The sequence below is a fragment of the Delphinus delphis genome, chromosome 14 (assembly GCF_949987515.2).
Source record: "Delphinus delphis chromosome 14, mDelDel1.2, whole genome shotgun sequence".
NCBI lineage: Eukaryota > Metazoa > Chordata > Mammalia > Artiodactyla > Delphinidae > Delphinus > Delphinus delphis.
The window spans coordinates 40,021,326-40,033,203 of NC_082696.1; the positions used below are offsets into that span (position 1 = coordinate 40,021,326).

At 35.6% G+C, this 11,878-nt stretch overlaps 1 long non-coding RNA gene across 1 annotated transcript in view; it reads left to right on the forward strand.

Annotated features, from left to right (window-relative positions):
• LOC138414264 (uncharacterized) overlaps positions 1-11,421 on the forward strand; it is a 55,208-nt gene extending 43,787 nt beyond the window's left edge. The window contains exon 3 of the long non-coding RNA XR_011246717.1: positions 11,323-11,421. This is a non-coding gene — a long non-coding RNA (uncharacterized lncRNA). The remainder of the gene's footprint in view (positions 1-11,322) is intronic.
• The last annotated feature ends 457 nt before the right edge of the window (positions 11,422-11,878 follow it).

The window sequence follows — 11,878 nt, forward strand, 5'->3', positions numbered from 1 at the left end:
AACACACACACACACACACACACACAACATGTACACAGACAACTCCAAATATAGGTTATCTCAATCCTGATTTGAGGCTTATTTATGAATCTTGCTCATTTTTAACTGGGTTGTTTTCTTACTTTAAGAATTCTTTATATATTCTAGATTCAAATTCTATAACATATAATTTTCAACTTTCTTTCCTCAGTCTCTGTTTTTCTCCCTCAGTCTGTGTTGTTTTTTTAAAATTTCATTAATGATGTCTTTTGAGGAGTGTAAGTTTTAATTTTGAGGAAGTCTAATTTATCTTTTGTTTTTTCTTTTGTGAATTGTGTTTGGTGTTGTTTCTATGAAACATTTCCCTAACCTAAAATTATAAAGATTTTCTTCTGTGTTTTCTTCTATTAGTTTCATAGTTTTAGGTTTCACTTGTAGAACTATAGTCCATTAACAGTTATAAACAGTGTGAGGTATGGATCTAAGTTATAGTTGTATTTTTACATTAAAATATCCAATAATTCCATCACCATTTATTAAAAAGACAATACTTTCTCTAGGCAATTGCTTCTGCATCTTTTAAGAAATTTAGTCATCATATATGCATGTCTCCTTCTGAACTCTCTATTCTGTTTGATTGATTTATTTCTCTTTGTTTACACAGTTACTGCATTTCCTTGAAAAAGTTACCTTATAAAAAGCCTTGAAATCAGTCAATGTGAACCCTCTAACTTTTTTTTCAAGATTGTTTTGTCTATCCTAGGTCCTTTGTATTTCCAGATAAATTTTAGAATCAGCCTAGCAATTTCTACTAAAATTGCTGAGCTTTTTCACTGGGAGGAGGTGTTTATGGGGTGCCACCACAGATTAAACATTTTGGCAAGAATGCTCTTTTGTATGTGACACTGTGATCATTAGGACCCCATAAAGTCTGGTTGCCTAGTGATCCATTGAAAGAGCGCTCACAGTTCAATGGTTATCAGCCCTGTTCTTCCAATGTAAAGTTATATTTTCCTCTTTTAAACATTAAGCAATATTTAAGACCCCAGCACTATGGAAAAATACCATGCCTCATCAATGTTTCCTTTATTGGTTTAACCTTTAACAGTGTTGTTTTAAGTCAAGAAAGAAAGCCAAAATTAACAGGCCAGTCTCATTTTGCTTTTTGTTTATTCTTGACCTTCATATTTCCCTGGTTAGGACTGGAATTTCCATGTTAAAGTCAAAAAATAATAAGAGATTTGAAGTTATACATATGGGGGTTGCACACTGGCCCTGTCACTGCCCAGTAGTGTAATCTTGAACAAGTTACTTGGCATTTCTAAGCTTCAGTGTCTATATCACTAAAATTAGGAGAATATCGTTTGCTTCCTTTGGTTGTTCAAAGGGCTAATTAAATCATCATTTAAAATTAATATTAATAGCAGTTGCATTGAAAACAAATATACAAAAATAATGACACCGGGCTTCCCTGGTGGCGCAGTGGTTGAGAGTCCGCCTGCCGATGCAGGGGACGCAGGTTCGTGTCCCGGTCCGGGAAGATCCCACATGCTGCGGAGCAGCTGGGCCCGTGAGCCATGGCCGCTGAGCCTGCGCGTCCGGAGCCTGTGCTCCGCAACGGGAGAGGCCACAACAGTGAGAGGCCCGCGTACCGCAAAAAAAAAAAAAAAAAATAATGACACCTTCTCAAATCCTTACCAAAATCCTGTGAAGGCAGGCCTATTTTACAAAACTGAGGCTCAGAGAGATTAAACAATTTGCTAAAGGCTACATAGCTGCTAGGGGGCTGTGCTGGAGTTCAATTCCAGGCAGATGCCATGCCAGGGAGAAAGTTATTTCTACTTTTTAATGTTGCTTATAATGACCACTTATGAGGGTGAGCTTCCCTCACAGTGTCTAGAGTTTGGACCTAAAAAAATGGTCAGGCAGTCTATTGCCTTAGTTATTTCTGGGAAATTAGGGCTGGGGGTGAAGAAAGTTCATAGTACCTAGATGTTGGAACCCTGGGTGCTTGTCATTGATTTATATTTTATTTATTATAAAATCACTTGAACTTTCCAGATTTCTTTCTATTGAAGGAATCATAATTTTGCCTCTTCTACTGCAGGGACCTGTGAGTGCTAAGTAGGTAATACACTCTAATGAGCTTTATATTTTGCAAATTTATGAGCATGTCATTTTAATTCATATATCTACTTTGATCCTTCTGTCATTACAAACTCCAAGTGATATCTGTAATAATAGAGGACTGCAGCTACACTCATGTGATATGTTCCATACTGCACTTGCAGTAATAGTTTCATCGAATATCACATGACCTTGACATCATGATCTATCCATTAGTGGGAAATTGAAATGAATGTTATTTGTTCAGTACAAGTCAGCCTGACTCCTTTACATTTCCATGTGGCCTCAGAATTTGCGAGATATACTTGTTCACTTAGCCATTTTTGTTTTGGATATTTTCTTTTAGGTATCCTTTCTCAGAGAGATTTCTTTATTTGTGATTTTCAAGTGCTATTTGTGAAGTTCTCAATCATAAGTACTAGACAGCATAAGGTAAATAGAAAATGACTAGATGTCTAAAGTTTAAATATAAATAACTATTAATAATTTGATCTATTGAATAGACAGCCACATCCTCTTGACACATAAATGCTGCCTGTCTGACTGCTCTTCCTGAGGAGTCCAGAAGAAAGAATGAGGAGAGGCAAGAAGAAAGAGAGGCTGCTAGTGTGCCTAAGCTATTTAATTTGTGACTCATAAGAAGGTTCATGTTATATTAGAATGTACTTAATATTTTATAAGTAAATAATAAAATGTTACCATAAATCTTACCACCTACCCAGACCTCCTCTTAAAATATAATCACAACATCCATTTTTCTCCATTCGTAATTTACCTTGTAAGTATTCTAAAAACATTTGGATTTGCGATTCAATTCTTTCTGACTCACAATATAGAATAAAGGCCAGTCAACCTAATCATACACACTAAATTAAACTGTTTTAATTTTGGATTAGTTGGTAAGTCAAGATAGAGACAGTTAATCTGAAGGTGAGGTGCCATTTGAGTAGATCAATCATGAGGCAGAATATAAATTTGAAGATCAAATACTGTGTAAATTTGGCAAGGTACAGATAATAAAAAAGACAAGAAATATTAAAATGAAAAAGTATTTTTTAATCTTCTAATCCAAAAGTTTTGAGAAAATTACTGTGAAAGTGAAAGGTAGCTTTAGGAGAGAAAAGGAAATATTTTATAAATGACAATGTGTTAATCCCAGGACAAATGCTTGAACTTGCTTCATTTGAAAGGTACTCATTACCTATATGTATTGAAAGAGTAAATTTTTTATTATTAGAACTCTCCTCAACACTAATACTGTAGGGAAAAAAAACACAAATAAAAAATACGTGAGAGAAAAGAGTTTTTTTTGAGATAGAAATAGTTCTAGAAGTAGAGGTCAGGAAGCCTGTGAAAGAAAATCATTAGGGACTCTGAATGAGCACCACAAACTTGTTTCAAACACTTTCCTTTTATGTGTATAAAGCTCATCTTCTTAATGTTTATAGTCCGTACAAATAGAAAGTAAATTATCTCCTTTCCTCCAGGAATGTTTAGTAAGCGAGAGTAAAAAACAGAAAATGCTATCTTGAAGTCCATGAACACACGCTTCTAAATATTACACAGCTTGATTGACACTGTAAATGATTTGACCAAATATCCTCAAATTTCCTGTGTATTTCTGCACTTCAGTAATTCTTCTATAATTATGGAAAATTGATATGACTTATACCATAACTTACTGAAGTATGGTTTACCCAAGTAATAAAAATAGCAAAGGAAACATACTACATATATTCATGTTCTATGATGTAGCATGTTTCCTTCACTATTTTTATTAGTTGGATAAACCTTACTTTAATAAGTTCTTATGTTACTGTATCATTTTTTTCAAGGGAAAAGTATTAATCTACCACCACTCTACTTACAGATTAACCATTTCAGTAAGCAAGACATCTCCCGACTGTTTACAAAAAAGGTTCAACAGTCATTGTCATGGAATTCAAAGTCCCACACAGTCTAACCTTAAACTTCTTTCCCAAATGATGTTCCAAACCTACATATTCCACCTATTATCCTTTGTTCCCTTCTTTCCATATACATTTCTATTCATCTAGTACACACTGTAGTTTTCTCACTTTATCTTTCACTGAAATGCACTTATCCCCATAGTCCTCCTATTAAAATCTACTTACCCTTCAAGACCTCACTCAAGTTTAACTGCCATTGTGCTATTGCCTCAGTGCAACCTTTTCTTCCATATTTTTGTCCCATAGCCGTTTGCACTTGTACCAGAGTGCTTTAATGTGCTCTTTCTATGTCGTGGTTACTTATGCTTATGTTTGTTTCCATTAGTAGAATGGGTGCTGTTTGAGGGTGGAGAATGTCATCTATGTGAATCTCTCTCTGGTATTTAGGACAGTACCTTGACTGTAGGAGATAGTAAATTAATTTATTGTTACATATAATTATTCAGACGTTGAATATTTAGTCTTTAGGAAATCCTTTTTCTTAGTATGACATTCCTGTTTTTGCATCTTTCTCTATTTGGAAACACCTTCGTTTGACGATGTTTTGAAAGAAATGAGAAGAACCCCATTGTTGAGCAAGAAAACATCGAAAACTGCAAATAAGAAAGTTTATTTGGGGTCTTAGGAATTGCAATTCAGGAGACAGATTCAGGTAAAACCGAAAGAGTATTTCAGGGGAGAGAAAGAGTCAGGGGCTTCTAAAGGCAAAAATCACAAGGCTGCTAAAGTTGTCTGACGAGAATTATGATTGACTCTGAAGCAAGAAAAGAAATATTTGTCTTTAAGGGATAGGTAGTCAAATTATTTGGGGTAAGGGTCCAATAAGTATCTTGAGTTTCTGAAACATTGGGCAGGTAGATGTTCTGGATGCCTGCATTAAGACAACAAGTGGTCAAATGTCAGATTCCATTCAGGCTGAGATGTGCATGGGTCACACTTCCTCAGCGGCCTCCTGGCTCCATCTTAGAGGGCTCTCTCAGCAATACCAACCTCATTTTGATTTTCCTTTCACACCACGAAAATAATTTTACCTACTCAGATTCATGAATAAAATGTTTAATTAGAGATTAGATTTGACAGGTTATAGAATGAAAAATGCTTTGGATTATCTATAAATTACATACAGTTCTCAGTCATAATTAATTTAGTCTTGCCTAAAGAGAGGTCTTTCCTTTGTTTTCAGTTTCTGGGAAGTAAAGTGTTTTCAGCTCCTGGGAAGTATCCCAAGTGTCTTTGTATCCCAAGTGTCTTTGTTATTCCTGTTGCTCATCATGGGACCACACCTAGTAAAGAGATGACTCAGGGTGGGGCCATACACAACCAATATTCTTAGGGGGCTGGCTATTCCAGAAACACCAATCACATGATTAGAGGTTTGGGGATTTGGGCCATGTGAGGTTAGCCTGGGTCTCCTGGAGGAGTTGGAGTGTGGCTCTAGAGATGAGTCCAACCCCATGAATCAGTCAATCAGTATAGGCTCTGGACAACCAGAGCTTCTTGAGTTGCTGATATTTCATACATATTATCACGTATCCATGTGAGAGGGTAATGTTTCTTTTTTTTTTTTTTTTTTTTTTTGCCGTACGCCGGCCTCTCACTGTTGTGGCCTCTCCCCTGTGGAGCACAGGCTCCAGACTCGCAGGCTCAGCGGCCACGGCTCACAGGCCCAGCCGCTCCGCAGCATGTGGGATCTTCCCAGGCCGGGGCACGAACCCATGTCCCCTGCATTGGCAGGCAGACTCTCAACCACTGCGCCACCAGGGAAGCCCGAGGGTAATGTTTCTCGAGGACAACAGAAGCTTTGTGTTGGAATCCTCCTAGATTCTGGCCTATGCATATCTTCTTTTGCCTGATTCTAATTTATATCTTTTCCCTGCAATAAATGTATTCTATGAGTATAATAGGTTTCACTGAGTTCTGTGAGCCTTTCTAGGGAATTATCAAACCTATGGGTGTTTTGGGGAAACCACCAAACTTGCATTTGATGTCAGAAGTGAGAGTTGTCTTTGGTAGACTCTTTTCTCTAACTTTGTATTGGACCTTCACTCTTTGCAGTTGGAGTCATAAGTCTTGGTCAGATTTAACAATGGGGAGAACTGTACTCTTCACTCTTAATTTGGCCAAATACAGCTAAGTTCTGTAAGAGCAGAGCGTCTCTGAATTGTAAAGATATCTTATAAGATTTTACCTTTTGTTCCCCCTATTCTGCTTGTAACTCAGATTCATTTCTTATGACATTGTTCTATGATTTATCTGTTGATACACATGTCCATCTCACTAAGTTGTGAGTTATTTAAAACAAAAGATAGTTTCATATTAATTTCCATATTGAATGCCTAACTCAAAGTAGGGTCAATAAATGTTTACTAAAATGAATGAATTATTGAATATCTGGAATGGTACAATTTGTTTTGTTTTGTTTTGTTTTGCGGTATGCGGGCCTCTCACTGTTGTGGCCTCTCCCGTTGCGGAGCACAGGCGCCGGACGCGCAGGCTCAGCGGCCATGGCTTACGGGCCCAACCGCTCCGCGGCATGTGGGATCTTCCCGGACCGGGGCATGAACCCGTGTCCCCTGCATTGGCAGGCGGACTCTCAACCACTGCGCCACCAGGGAAGCCCTGGAATGGTACAATTTTAATGCAACTTACTCAAGATTGCCACAGTTAAGCTCTACATTAGTGTAGTATGTTGAGATCTTGTGGATTTCACTCCCAAAATGCCCTCTCTTAAATAAATAAAATTATTTTACATAATAATTTTAGAACACTGCTATAGAGCTAAGTATCATCTTTTAATTAAGAGGGCACTGATTTGGGATTCAGGATAATAGGGAACATATTGATCTCTGTTATTTACCTGTGTAGCTCTGAGGAAATCACTTTACCATTTAAATTCTTGTTTCCTTATCTGTAGAAAGAGAGGAAGGAATTAAGCTTGAGTTTCTTATTGTTATGTAGTTTTTTAAATGTCTGAGAGATATTAATATTCCATTTCATTTCTCTAATTACTAACAGAGTAATTAGAATATATGCATTATTGAATATGCACCTTGAATGTATATATATATATATATGTATAAAGATTTAATGCATATACAGTTATACAAAAATTATTTTTTTCTCAGTGTTTAGACACTGCAATGAGGGTAGATAATTGGCAAAATATTTATTAGATATGATCGAGGGTGATTGAACACATCAGTGTTTTCTGATGACCTCTTCAAACCGTGTATGAAATTTGAGGGGCCATTTCCCCATCCAAAAAATATGTGTGACCAAGGCCTTTTTTTAAATATGGTTTAAATTATATTCAGCTGTAGGTAAATAAGTTCCTAGTAATGTAAGCTATTGGATATATTAGAGACCACAGACATACTTTCTATATCCATGGATTATAATGTCTCTTCATTTATTCATTTATTCATTTGTACATTTACTTATTCATTCATTCAACAAAACTATATCAAGCATCCATTGTGCCGCATGTGTTGTGCTAGGTAGTGAGGTTACAGAGATAAGTTAGATGGTCTTTAGCTTCAGGAAGTAACCAAGTTGCAGCTCATTTTGTTGACTTTCATTATGTTTAGATACATAAATGATAGCTTGTACAAATGCAAATAAACCCGCTTTAGAATTTTCAGCCTTTGTGGGCAGTTTTTGGGAGGAAAGACTGAGAGGAAATTTACAGAACAACAAAGCTAAGCTCCCACTGCCAGACCCAGAATTAGATTTTCTTTAAGTTTGCTGAAATCTTTAGTCGTCAGTAAATATTAAATATGTGGACAGTATCTGTAGGAGACCAAGTTAAAATGAAAGTATACTGCTTATATATGTATAATTCATGGGAGTATTTCTCCAAATGACCTTTAGTAAAATCTAATGAATTAAGCTAATTTACTAGCTGACTTCTTAGACCCTGAATGTGTGCTGTAGGACATGTAAGTTCCCACACAAGGGAGCAAATAAAGGCGCCAGACAGAGACTAGCTGTAGATTTGAGGCAATGGAGAAGCCTGAGAGGGCATGTGGGAGGGCAACGACATCAAAAAACAGCCACTTCTCTAGCTGGCTAAGGCCTGCCCTTGCAACTGGTATCAATGCATGTAGTTAGGAAAGTGAATGACACATAGCAGAAACATAGTGTTGGATTTTAACAGCATTAGATTTTTTTCACCTTCTTTCTTCGAGATACTTAGAATCCAGTTTCTAAGCCAAATAAAATTGTCTGATATGTTCACCTCCATGTAGATACGTATGACGCATTTTTTGAAACAAACATTATTTGGTCAATAGTGATGCTCATGTTATGATGATGCAAAAGTATACTATTTCACAAGTCAAAAGTCTTTGTATGATTAAATATTTTCGAGAATTTGATATTTATTATAGCATTCCAAACCAAAACACATATAGTTAAATAGTTTGAAAAATGTTTGTAAGTTATATGAAAAGATTTGGTTAAGTGGTATTTGAATGGCCATGAAGTCAAATATTAGCAAATTATAAAACATACATGAAAAAAATTTTTAAAAGGAAAGAAAAGGATAAGGTATAAAGGGTAAACAGATACATTAGACTTTTAAAAAGCTTCATGAAAGTTTTTAAATTGTTATCAAAACTTCCACAACTAGGTTAATGAGGATATATTAACAACACTTACTAAGCTATAAATATGTTTTCATAAAAAGGTGACACAAGAAGATAAATCCTCTTTTATCTCATTTAATATGTAGTATGGGAGCATAAACATCATGACTTGCTTTGGATTAGGAAATGCTGAAGGGAGAAAAGTCAGTTTTTTCCTAAAAAGAAAGGATTTTCTCTTGTCTCAACAAGAATCAGCCATCTGTAACTGCTTGGGGGTTAAAGATAGGTTTATCCAAAACCAGAAATATTTACTACTTGATGAGAGAGAATAATCATGTTTTGGTTGCTTTTACTGAACCACATATTTATTTACCACACATAAACAGATACAGTATACACGATAATATGCAAGTCATTAGTCCCTTTTTCTTTATAAAACAATAAAAGTTAAAGTTTGTTGTTTTTTAAAACCATGGATTTTAGAAATTTGACAAAATGGAAAGTATTATGATAATTATTTTCATCATCTAGATTCAAGATACACATAATGTATTTTATTAATTTTATTTCTTTAGTTGGACTAATTAAATAAATAAAACACTTTATACAGTCATTGAATTGGATTCTGTTAGGCTATAAAATAAAAACTTGCAAAAAATTGAGAAAACTTGACCTCTGAGACATTTTTGTTGACACATGTCACATGGTAAATTTTATTCTAAAGCCATGTCTTCTGTTTTTGATTTTAATACTGATGGTATTATTATTTGAAAGCTAGATTTAGAGAAAACTGGATGTTGGAGATTTTATTACCTGCTATTACTAAGTAATCTAGGACAAGTCATTTAAACTCTTTGAATTTGACTTTCTTCATCTATGAAAATGTCTACCTGACAGGTTTATTATGAGTAACAAAAGAAATAAATAAATGGAAAATAAATATGCAGCTTATAGTTTTAACAAATTATTTATTATTCAAAACAATTTAAAATAAGTTAAATATTTATAGCTCATATGCCTTTAAATGTGATTTGATATGTTTCATCAGTAAAGCCATTTAGATAATATAGAACAATTTAAAATTGATAAATATGCTAATCACATAAAAATAAAAATAAATGCACTTACCACCAAAACTAATATAATTTTAAATGTTTAAGTTTAAATATTTTTTTCCTAGAAGTTAAAAGAATATGGAAATTCTCATCCATTTCTTCATGCAAGAATATGTTCCTTGATCCTTCAAATTTTTACAGAAAATACGGACTTTTTAATTCATCTGACTGCTTCCTATTTGGAGCTTAGCATTAAAAAATATAGCAAAAAGAAACAGACTTACAGATACAGAGAACAAACTAGTGGTTGCCAGAGAGGAAGGGGGTGGGGGTGGGGATGGACAAAATGGTTAAAGGAGATTAAGAGGTACAAACTACCAGTTATATAAGAAGTCACAGGATGTAATGTACAGTGCAAGGAATATAGTCAGTAATGTTATAATAACTTTGGTGCATAATCTATAAAAATTTTGAATCACTATGTTGTACTCCTGAAACTAATATAATATTGTATTACACTGAAACTTCAATTAAAAACAAACTAACAAACAAAAACACCCACTTGAAGCGTTTCTGTAGAAATTAAGCTGATAAGCTCTAAGCAGGCCATGTTCTTATTCTAATTTGATGGAAGAATGTCACATAGATACGTGTTTACTCCCATTAAGCAAACGTTAACTATTTCTTCTGTCAGTCAGGATTTTGACAAGAATTCTCTATTAGAAAATTCAAGTTTAATTTCTCTGCTGAGCTCCCACTTCGCTGCATGTCCCCATAATTTACAGTGCTTTTAATGTTGCTTCCTGCCTGCATTTTTACTGAAAATGAAATAAGTAGAAATACAATAACTATCTAAAAGGATGTGATAAGGAAAAAAGGATAAAATAGTACCATACTATCAGCCAAGGTACAAAGTCTGAGTCAGCAGCATCTTCTAAGTTGAAGTAACTATAAGTTGCTCTGAGATTTCCTATGCAATGGAGGGAGAGGCTGTGGTTGAAGTGCCCAGTCAGAGACCACAGGCATTGAGGCTGCCAGTTCTTACCCTTCCACACACAAATAGCCTGAGACTTTCTGATATGTGTTTAATTTCCACAGAGGAGTGGAGTCTAAGCAGCTTAGGCATGTCCCTTTGAGACTTCCTCAGCATCTCCAACAATTCAAAGGCATTTCCAGAAGACTAGTACCTTTTGCACGGAACAGGACACTGCCAAGGGCACAGTGGGAAAAAAAAAAAAAAAAATATATATATATATATATATACATATATATATATATATATAAAATATATATATAATTTGTTTCTTTTTTTGGTGGGGAAAATTTTACAGTAGGCTAGGAAAAGTTATTAGAATAAAAAATAGAAAACTATTCATTAATTTTGGGGGAAAAAAGACTATGGGAAATCAGAATGTAGGAAAAGTACAACAGTTGGACAGAGACAAACTGCAGCATCTGCCTGAATCTGCCTGCAGAATGCAGAATATGCTCATCCTTGTACACAGTGAAAGTACAGAGGAGTCTGTGACCACTGCATCAGACTCCTAAATATTTGAATGTTGTACATCAATTCGTATAAATGCCCCTGTTCTTGTTCCTACCCAGGAATCCCAGCCTACTCCCGAGTGATGGTCCTTATAACCAGGAGCCCAAAGGTGCTCTTTCCTGCCCTGTCTGAATGAATTGGATCTGCTGGGACAGGACAAAGCAAAGCTGGGCTGCGACTCAGATCTCAATCCACCTGAATTTTGGCTGCAAGACAGAGCAAACTTCTCAAGAAGCCAAGGTCAGTGTATTTACCATCCACTCACTTCTCTTTTCTAGCTCAGGATTTCCAGGTTGTCCTCCCCAAACTAGACCATCAAAGGAGAAAACTGGGGGGCCACAATTGTCTGGTTGTTGGCAGAACCCAGTCTGAGACCCATAATTTGAAGATTTTGTGGACTAACTTTATATAAATTCCCCAGTTTTCCAGGGCAGAACTTGTTATTTTCTCCCCACACACACTACCCCTGCATTCAGGCGCTCGCCCTTGCAGTGTCTGGCCTGGGGGCTCACTTCAGCTCTAGTAACCCTCTCAATCTATTAGCCAGTTACTTAACCAAACAAACCAACCCTGGAAAAGCAAACAATACAAAACAAAAATCCACTTATGAGATGA